Source organism: Humulus lupulus, chromosome 3 (assembly GCF_963169125.1).
Source record: "Humulus lupulus chromosome 3, drHumLupu1.1, whole genome shotgun sequence".
Lineage (NCBI taxonomy): Eukaryota > Viridiplantae > Streptophyta > Magnoliopsida > Rosales > Cannabaceae > Humulus > Humulus lupulus.
Window position 1 is genome coordinate 86899550 of NC_084795.1, and position 8367 is coordinate 86907916.

Genomic DNA, 8367 nt, shown 5'->3' on the forward strand with positions numbered 1-8367 from the left:
CCCTTATATTAAATTTTTTCTATTTTTCTATTTAAATGTTATGATTCTTGTAAGATCTTATTTAGATGCCCACTAATTAGGGTTTTGCATTGTTCTATTGTCATCTTAGGATTGCTACTCATCTAATAGTTTAGGATTCTAAGTATAGTGATAAATTGTAATTAAGTATTGTGATGAAGAATATAACCTAGGTTAAATGAATTGCATTCTTAATGAGTTTTTTTCCTAGATTAACTTATTTCCACAGAATGTAATGCTTTTCCTGGGTTAAATAGATCACATGTTTAATGGGTTTATTGCTTGGTAAAAAGAATTAATTAAGAGCGCTTAGCTTTAATTAATTATAATAGGGAAATTGGGATAATTGACTGCTTAAGTGTTATTTGCGGGGTTGATAGTTTAATTGGGAGTAGGGAATATTATTTTTCAATGTTGATAGATTGATTGTCGAAGGTGGAGAGTAATTCTTAACTACTTCTTTAACATCGTACTATCCAATGTTCTTTGATCTTTAGTCTATTTTATCTTATTAGTTCTTAAAACAAAACCCTCTTTTTAATTCTTGTTTTTATTTTGAATGATAAACTGAATCACAGTCATCGTGGGTTCGACCTTTATTTGCTGCTATACTGAAGTAGTTGGTATAACTAAGAAATAATTATATTTGGGACGACATACGACACAACTCATTTTTTTCCTGTTGTCAAGCATAGTTCAAGTCACACCTTACTTGGTATAGTGACATTGCATGACTTTGAGCTTTAGCAGATGAATGTGAAGACTGCTTTCTGCAATGAAAACTTGAAGAGGATGTTTATATACAACAACTAGAGGCTTTACTATTTCAGGAAAAGAGAATCATGTGCGTTTTTTTAAAAATTTCTATATGGCCTAAAATAATCACCCAGACAGTGGTACAAGAGGTATGATTCATTTATGACAAGTCATGACTTTAGAATAAGTGGTTATGATAATTGGTTTATTTCAAGAATGTTGAAGATGGGTCTTTTGTGTGTTTGCTCTTATATGTGGATGATATGTTGATAGCAACCAAGAGAACACAAGAGATTAAGAAGGTCAAGATACATCTTTCTAAGAGTTTGGGATGAAAAATTTAGAAGCTGCAAAAAAGATACTTGGTATGGAGATTCAAATGGATAGAAAGGCAGATAAATTATATCTGAGTCAAATATGATACATTGAGAAAGTTCTTGAGAGGTTTAATATGAAGAATGTCAAACCTGTCAGTACTCCATTAGCAACTCATTTCATACTTTCATCTACTCTATCACCTCAAATTAGATGGAGATGTTGATTATATGTCTAAAGATTCATATTCTAGTGCAGTGGGATCCTTGATGTATGATATGGTTTGTTCACACCTAAATATATCATATGCAGCCAGTGTTGTTTGCAACACTTTACTAATCCAGGATTGTTACACTATGTATTTTAAATAGTGCTTAGCTCGCTAAACGAGTAATTTGGACTTAAACTGTGTAATTAAAACTAACCCAAGGATTAAGTATTAAAAATTTTGGTCAAAAACAACCATTCCATGAAAAAGTTTAAGTTCGTACATGGGATCCCAAAAAAATTTATAAACTGACACATAAACACAAAAGTCGGCCTAGGCGACAAAAATTGGGGTTCAACCCTAGTTCTGAAAGTAATCTCGACTGTGGTAGTCGAGCAAGCTGCATATGTACACTCTGCCCCTGAAGCTCTCCAACTCAGAGCTGGTCTAGCTATTCTTTGCCCTTACTTACACCATAGAGTACCCGTGAGTCGAGACCCAACAAGAAAATCTCACAGGGCATAACAATATCCAAATATTCAAAAGCACTAAACACATGCTTCACAATTATCCAATACATTTATTTCAACCGTATAAATTTGTAAACGTGTTCGAAAGCTTACCAAGATGTTTGTTTTGATCATATAATCAATTGCACGACCGAGGAAAACCAGTCATGCCGAATGGCCCAATTGAGCTAAATGTGTACATAGGCATTCAACTCGTGGTTCATGCCGGGAAAGTAGGGACCGCACCCTCCAAACTAAACTCGCCTTTACGACTTGCGTTCCACATGCTTTGCCATTTAGCCCCACGCTCAATGCGATGGCCGTCCGACCCCACGTTCATCACGTTGGTTGAATATCAGTTATATCATACATTCACCGATAGTTCAAGCCTAATAAGTATACCAAATTCAATCTAAATAAGCGGCCTCAGAGCCACACCAGGGCCCCCTTGCCTTATTCCCAGCTAGCCAAGCGTACCTCACACTTTATATTTCAGGCGGCCATGGGACTGTACAAGCGTATATCACACTTTTGGGTTGGGCTAGCCACATCGATCTGCGTTCAACACACTATTGCCACCCTCGACTTATAAGCTGAGCTTCTTAATCCACACAAGTGACTATAGAGTCACATCGGGGGCCCATTTCCCTATTCCCATTTAACTAGCCTTAGAGCTAGCCCAACGCATCTTCCACTTTATTTTCCAGACGGCCATAGGGTCGTTCAAATGTATACCACACTTCTAGGTTGGCTTAACCACATTGGGATGCATTCAGCCCACTAGTGCCGCCCTCGCCTTATAAGCTGAGCCTTTCAATCAGATATGACAGATAACGACATCGCCCTGCGTTCAACACGCTATTGCCACCCTCGACTTATAAGTCGAGCTTCTTAATCAGGTATATAAGATGAATAGTCTTCATTTAACACAAGTATGCACAACTTAATCAACATGTTAGACAAATATTATAAGCACGAATACAACAAGGTTCGATAACCAGGCTCAAGATCAAACCACAATCTTGGGGCAGTTTTCTTATCTCAGGTCCTGAGTGAATAGCGTATGACGATCCCGAGTATGGTCCTTTTCTCCCGAGCCTAACGGTTTACCCTAGCTACAACCATAACAAGGAATAACTATAAAAAAAACGAACTACTAAAGGCTTCTGTACCAAGTCCTAGTCTCTGTGACCCTGAATTCTACTAATCCGGGTTGTAGAACCATTCCCAAGCCCTTAGGTTTGGGTTCCCATAACCCAAAAGACAAATTTATAATTTTTCCCCAATTAGAGCTCCGACACCCCCCACTAAGGGTCGTGATGCTCGACAAGTTTAAGAGCCCCGAGCCCAAAATCATTGGACACACACCGTGACCCAACTCGCCTAACGCTGCAGCGCCAAGGGCGTTCGAGGCACACCCCTGCCTTTGTGAGTTCATAAGGGGCGTGACACCTTTGTGAGTTCATAAGGGTCGTTCGAGGCACACCCCCGCCTCTGTTTCCCCTAGCTTGACAACTTCCAGACTTTCCCAAACCACTTCAATCCCCTACAAGCTTTGCCTCCAAGCTTGAATTCAAGCGTCTTCTAAAAAAAATCAAGATACCTCCAAGGGAGAGAGAGAACACGAGAGAGAGAAAATGATAGAGTTTTGTGCTCTGTTTTTCTGAAGTTATCCACCCGGCCTTTACTAAGTAAACATGGTCTAAAAAAGACCAAAATGCCCTTGACCCCTTAGTATTTCCCTTGAAACCCCCAAGGACAAAAATGACATTTGACACTCGATAATTCCACTTAATACTCATAATTCCCAATTAATTATGCCAACCCCGGAATATCACTATTTTTCCCAAAATTCAACTCATACTCCAATGAGTCCGGGTAACTCACCAAATTACTAAAATACATCGTGGCTCACACCGAACTGGGTTTCAATCCCCGTTGTGACTCTACCGCTATCTTGCTCAAAAGAACCGACTCCTGCCGAAAATCTCAAATATACCCACATAACCATAGGGGCTCAAACATATAACACAGATAATTAAGATATAACCACAATGGGTTAAGATTACGAAAATGCCCTTTTTAACATAAACGGGCCTATAAGCACATTTAATAGACTTAAACATGCATAATCAATCATATTATAATATAAATCCTGTAATTCACATAATATTCATTAATGTCACATATAATTCGACTTATGGCCTCCCGAAACCCTAATCAAGGCCCTAAGTCTTATTAGGAATTTGGCAACTAGCCTTTCCTTATAGAAATTTTGTCCTCGAAATTTATCTGAACAGTTCGGGATACTAATCCCATATATCTGTCTCAAATTCTCCATAACATCCAAACTAGAGGACTAGTTATGTCCCTCAAGACTTTATCTTTACTATGCATGACCTAAATCGATTGATCCTCATATAATAACTCTGCTTGTGGTTTCAAATCCTCTCTAGGATCTCAAAGGTCTCACAAACCAAAAGCTAATTTTCCCTTTCTCCAAACCGCTCCACTTCTCTCAAAAGTGAAACTCGAAGGAAGGCATAGTCTCCAACTTGGAACTCTATACCCCTACGCTTAAGACCAGCGTAGTTCTTCTATCTATTCTAGAAGCGAGCATCTGAGCTCTAATCTTTTCAATAACCCCATTGGTCTTTTAAATCATTTCTGGACCCAAATATTGTCTCTCATCCATTTCATCCCAATAGAGGGTGATCTACACTTCCTACCATACAACATCACATATGAAGCCACTCCAATCATCAACTGTTAACTATTGTTGTAGGAAGAACTTAGTCAAAGATAAATACTTATTCCATGACCCTTCAATGTCCAATACACACGCCTAAAGCATGTTTATCCGCATTTGAATCGCCCTCTCAGATTTTCCATCTGTTTGAGGATGATAGCTGGTACTAAACTTCAACTGCGCACCTATAACCTTCTATAAACTTTTCCCCAAAGCTTGGAAGCACAAGTGGAGTCCCGGTCTAACAAAATAGACTTCGCCCCCCACAAAATCACACAATTTCTTTCACATACAACTCTGCATGCTGATCCACAATCATTAAGATTGAATCATACTAACCATTGTCCCGGGTAGTCTGACTATGAAGTGCATAATAATGTTGTAACGCCCTAGACAACCAAGACTGTCACACTGTGTATTTTAAATAGTGCTAGACTCGCTAATCAAGTCATTTGACCATAAACGTGCACCTAAATGTGATTAATGGTTTAGGGTTAAAAATTTCGGTCAAAAGGAATAATTATTTCGTTAAAACGTGTGTACATGGGATCCCATAATAAATGTTTAGAAAGATGTTTACAGTTCCAAAAGGATAATTACAACTCAAAAGTTACAATAAGCCGGCCTAAGTAGCAAAAATATAGTTTAACCCTAGTTCCTCTGAGAAACCCTGACCGTGGTGGTCGAGCAGCTGCATATGTACATGTCACCACCGACGCTCTCCAACTCATGGTTGATCCAAATTCCCTTTTCCCTTACCTGCACCACATAGCACTCGTGAGCCAAGGCTTAGCAAGAAAAATTAAACATACTAATAAGAAGTTAATGATATATTATAGAATCATAACAGGCATGCCTAGCAGTAATAACCCTACTCATGCATGTATTCTATGCAAATAAGTGACTACAACATCACGCTAGGGCATGTTGCCCTAAATATATGATTAATGAATCATATTGGGGCCCGTTGCCCAAAATACATGATTAATGAATCATACCGGGGCCCGTTGCCCAAAATACATTATTAATGAATCATACCGGGGCCCAGCCCTAGGATATGGGACTAATAAGTCACCCCGGGGCTCATTGCCCTAGCCTCTGTATAACCAGCCTTGGAGCTGGCCTAGCTTACCTGGCGCTTTAATTTTTCACGACCATTGGGCCGGACAAGCGTATGATGCGCTCCTGAATAGGCATAACCATATTGACCAACGCTCAACGCACTATTGCCACCCTTGACTTGTAAGTTAATGCTTTCGACCAGCGCTCAACGTACTATTGTCGTTATTGACTAATAAGTCATGTATTTTCAATTAGATAATATAGACAAGCATATATCATTTAACAATTATCCAAATATAGAGCATTCAAGCGTGCTGGATCAAGCAATCACATTCATAATCATAACCATGCACATTTACAGGGGCCCAAGCCCTAATCAAGTTTATATTCAACAATCGGGTCAAGCCCTAATCACGTACATCACGTATTGGGTGCATTTTTCTTACCTTTGGTCCAAGCATGAGTTAAGTAGAAACGACCCTCGAGCATGATTCTGTCTCGAGCCATAGTGGTAACCTAGTCACAACCATAAATAATAACCACATTAAGGTTTAATCTCAAGAACCAACTCTGGGACCAAACTCGTGCTCTCGGGACTTCCAATCCCACCCAACGGGGTGGTGGAACCATCCCTCGAGCCCCCAAGTCCTTCCCAAGCCCTAAAATTGGGCCTTGCTGAGGTTGGATAGGGCAGGGGAGCCCAAACAAGTCAGAAGGCCCCCAAGCACTCCCCTGCATAGCGCAGGGGTGCCCAACACCTAAGGTAGGGGCGCCAGACCCAAACAGAGAGCTCCCCTGCTCTCCACAATACTGCGCAGGGGTGCTCCCCTGTGAACCTAGAATACTTGGGTTTCCCTGAATTCAAGCCACCAAAATCTCACCTAAACACAACCCAAACTCACAATTCAACTTCAGAACCTCATCAATACATTAGCATCAACAAAACCCAAGCTTACACTTGATCAAAAACCCACCAAAACTCAAAATCCATACTTGAGCTTCAAAGATCAAGAACACCTAAAAAGCATGAAGAAAAATATAGTAAAACAAGGAAAGTTCTTACCACAAACTAATGGTATGCAAGCCTAAGCTATCCCTTCTCCAAACTCTGGCTTCAACCTTCTAATCCTTGAGCTTTTCTTCATCCAAAAATCCAAAATCCCCCAAGGTGCTAAGAGAGAAAGAGATAAATCATATAGAAGGGGAGAAAAGGAGCTAGAGTGTTTGATATGCTCTGTTTTGAGGTTTCCTTCAATTGAAGAAACCAATAACTTAAGCCTCTAATTTGGCACAAAATGACCTAAATGCCCCTCAGCCTAAGCCTTGCCTCCTTATGCCCCCAAGGGAAGATTTGTCTTTTGTCTCATACCCCGTTAATCATAATTAACACCTTATAATTACCATTACTTCCAATATCCTCAAATAATTACAAAACAATTTCCTATTACTCAATCAATCCCAGTAATGTACTAAATTACCAAATATCCCTAGGCTCACCCCGAGCTGGATATTTGACCCCGTTATGACTAAACTGCTACTTTGCTCGCTAGGATCGTCTCGTGTCGAATAACCCAAATATGTAATGACCCGGATTTTCAAGACTCAATAATGCGGAAATATAAATGTTTTCATTTAACAAAATGTCTCAAAAACCCATAGAAAAAAAACTTTTTAAAAAGTCGTATGGCCATACTTAACATTTAGTTACAAACATGTTTTATAAAGATTAGAGTGAGCCTAGTTTAGGAAAATTACACAACATTTCCAAAAATAAAAAGGCTTCCCAAAAGGTCGGTCCACATGTACATTTGCAAGGAAGACTCCAGCGCTCACTGCTATGCCTTGCCCTTGCTCTTACCTACAACATGAAACAACTAGGTAAGCGAAAATGCTTAGTAAGATCAACTTTCAAACAAGCATATAGAGAATTAGGGTTCCGGACCCATCTGGGACCCTACACAATCAATTTCAAGAACGCTAAAGCATCCTGGAAAACTTATGGTCATGCCTGATAACCATTGATAAATTAATTCATAACTAGATAAAAAAATCCTGCACTCAGAAAAATCCCAGAACAAGCAGATATATTATATCACAACTATATCTTATCAACAATTATATCCCTGCACTCAGAAAATCCCAGAGCAAGCAGATATATTATATCACAATATAATTCGAGACCAACGCTCGACAATTTCCAACAATTCAGACGTAACGCGCCCTCCAACATAATTGCTAATCTGTAAAAGAGAACCGAGTCTCCACACTAAGATCTAGCCAATAAATATTCTCATCAAGGGTAACTATCGTGTTACCTAGGGCATCGCTACATATTCAAGAGTGTAATCCAATTTACACGGTTTTACGGAGACTTCTATGTTAATCAGTGGTGCTGGTGAGCAGTTGCCCCTAGGGTGTTCAGCCTCACTCAATCTTGGCAACCCCTAGTATCTCTAGGCACTCTCACTGAATGGCCAATATTCATGGCTGCTATCCGGGAATAACTTATCAGAGCACTTGCTCGGATTCTAACCGTCCAATGATTAAGTAAGCATGAGGGCCCCTAGGTCCCATTTATCTTGGAGCCCCTAGGTTTAACCAGCTTATCCTCATCTCATGGCCACTAGTCGCGGTAATGAACCAGACATAAATAAAATCAAGCAGTGTGACGGGGATCAACCGTCTAGGATATGACGGACTTCTACCGTTCATATTTTCTAAATCAGCACTCACTAGACTAACGTCTCTAA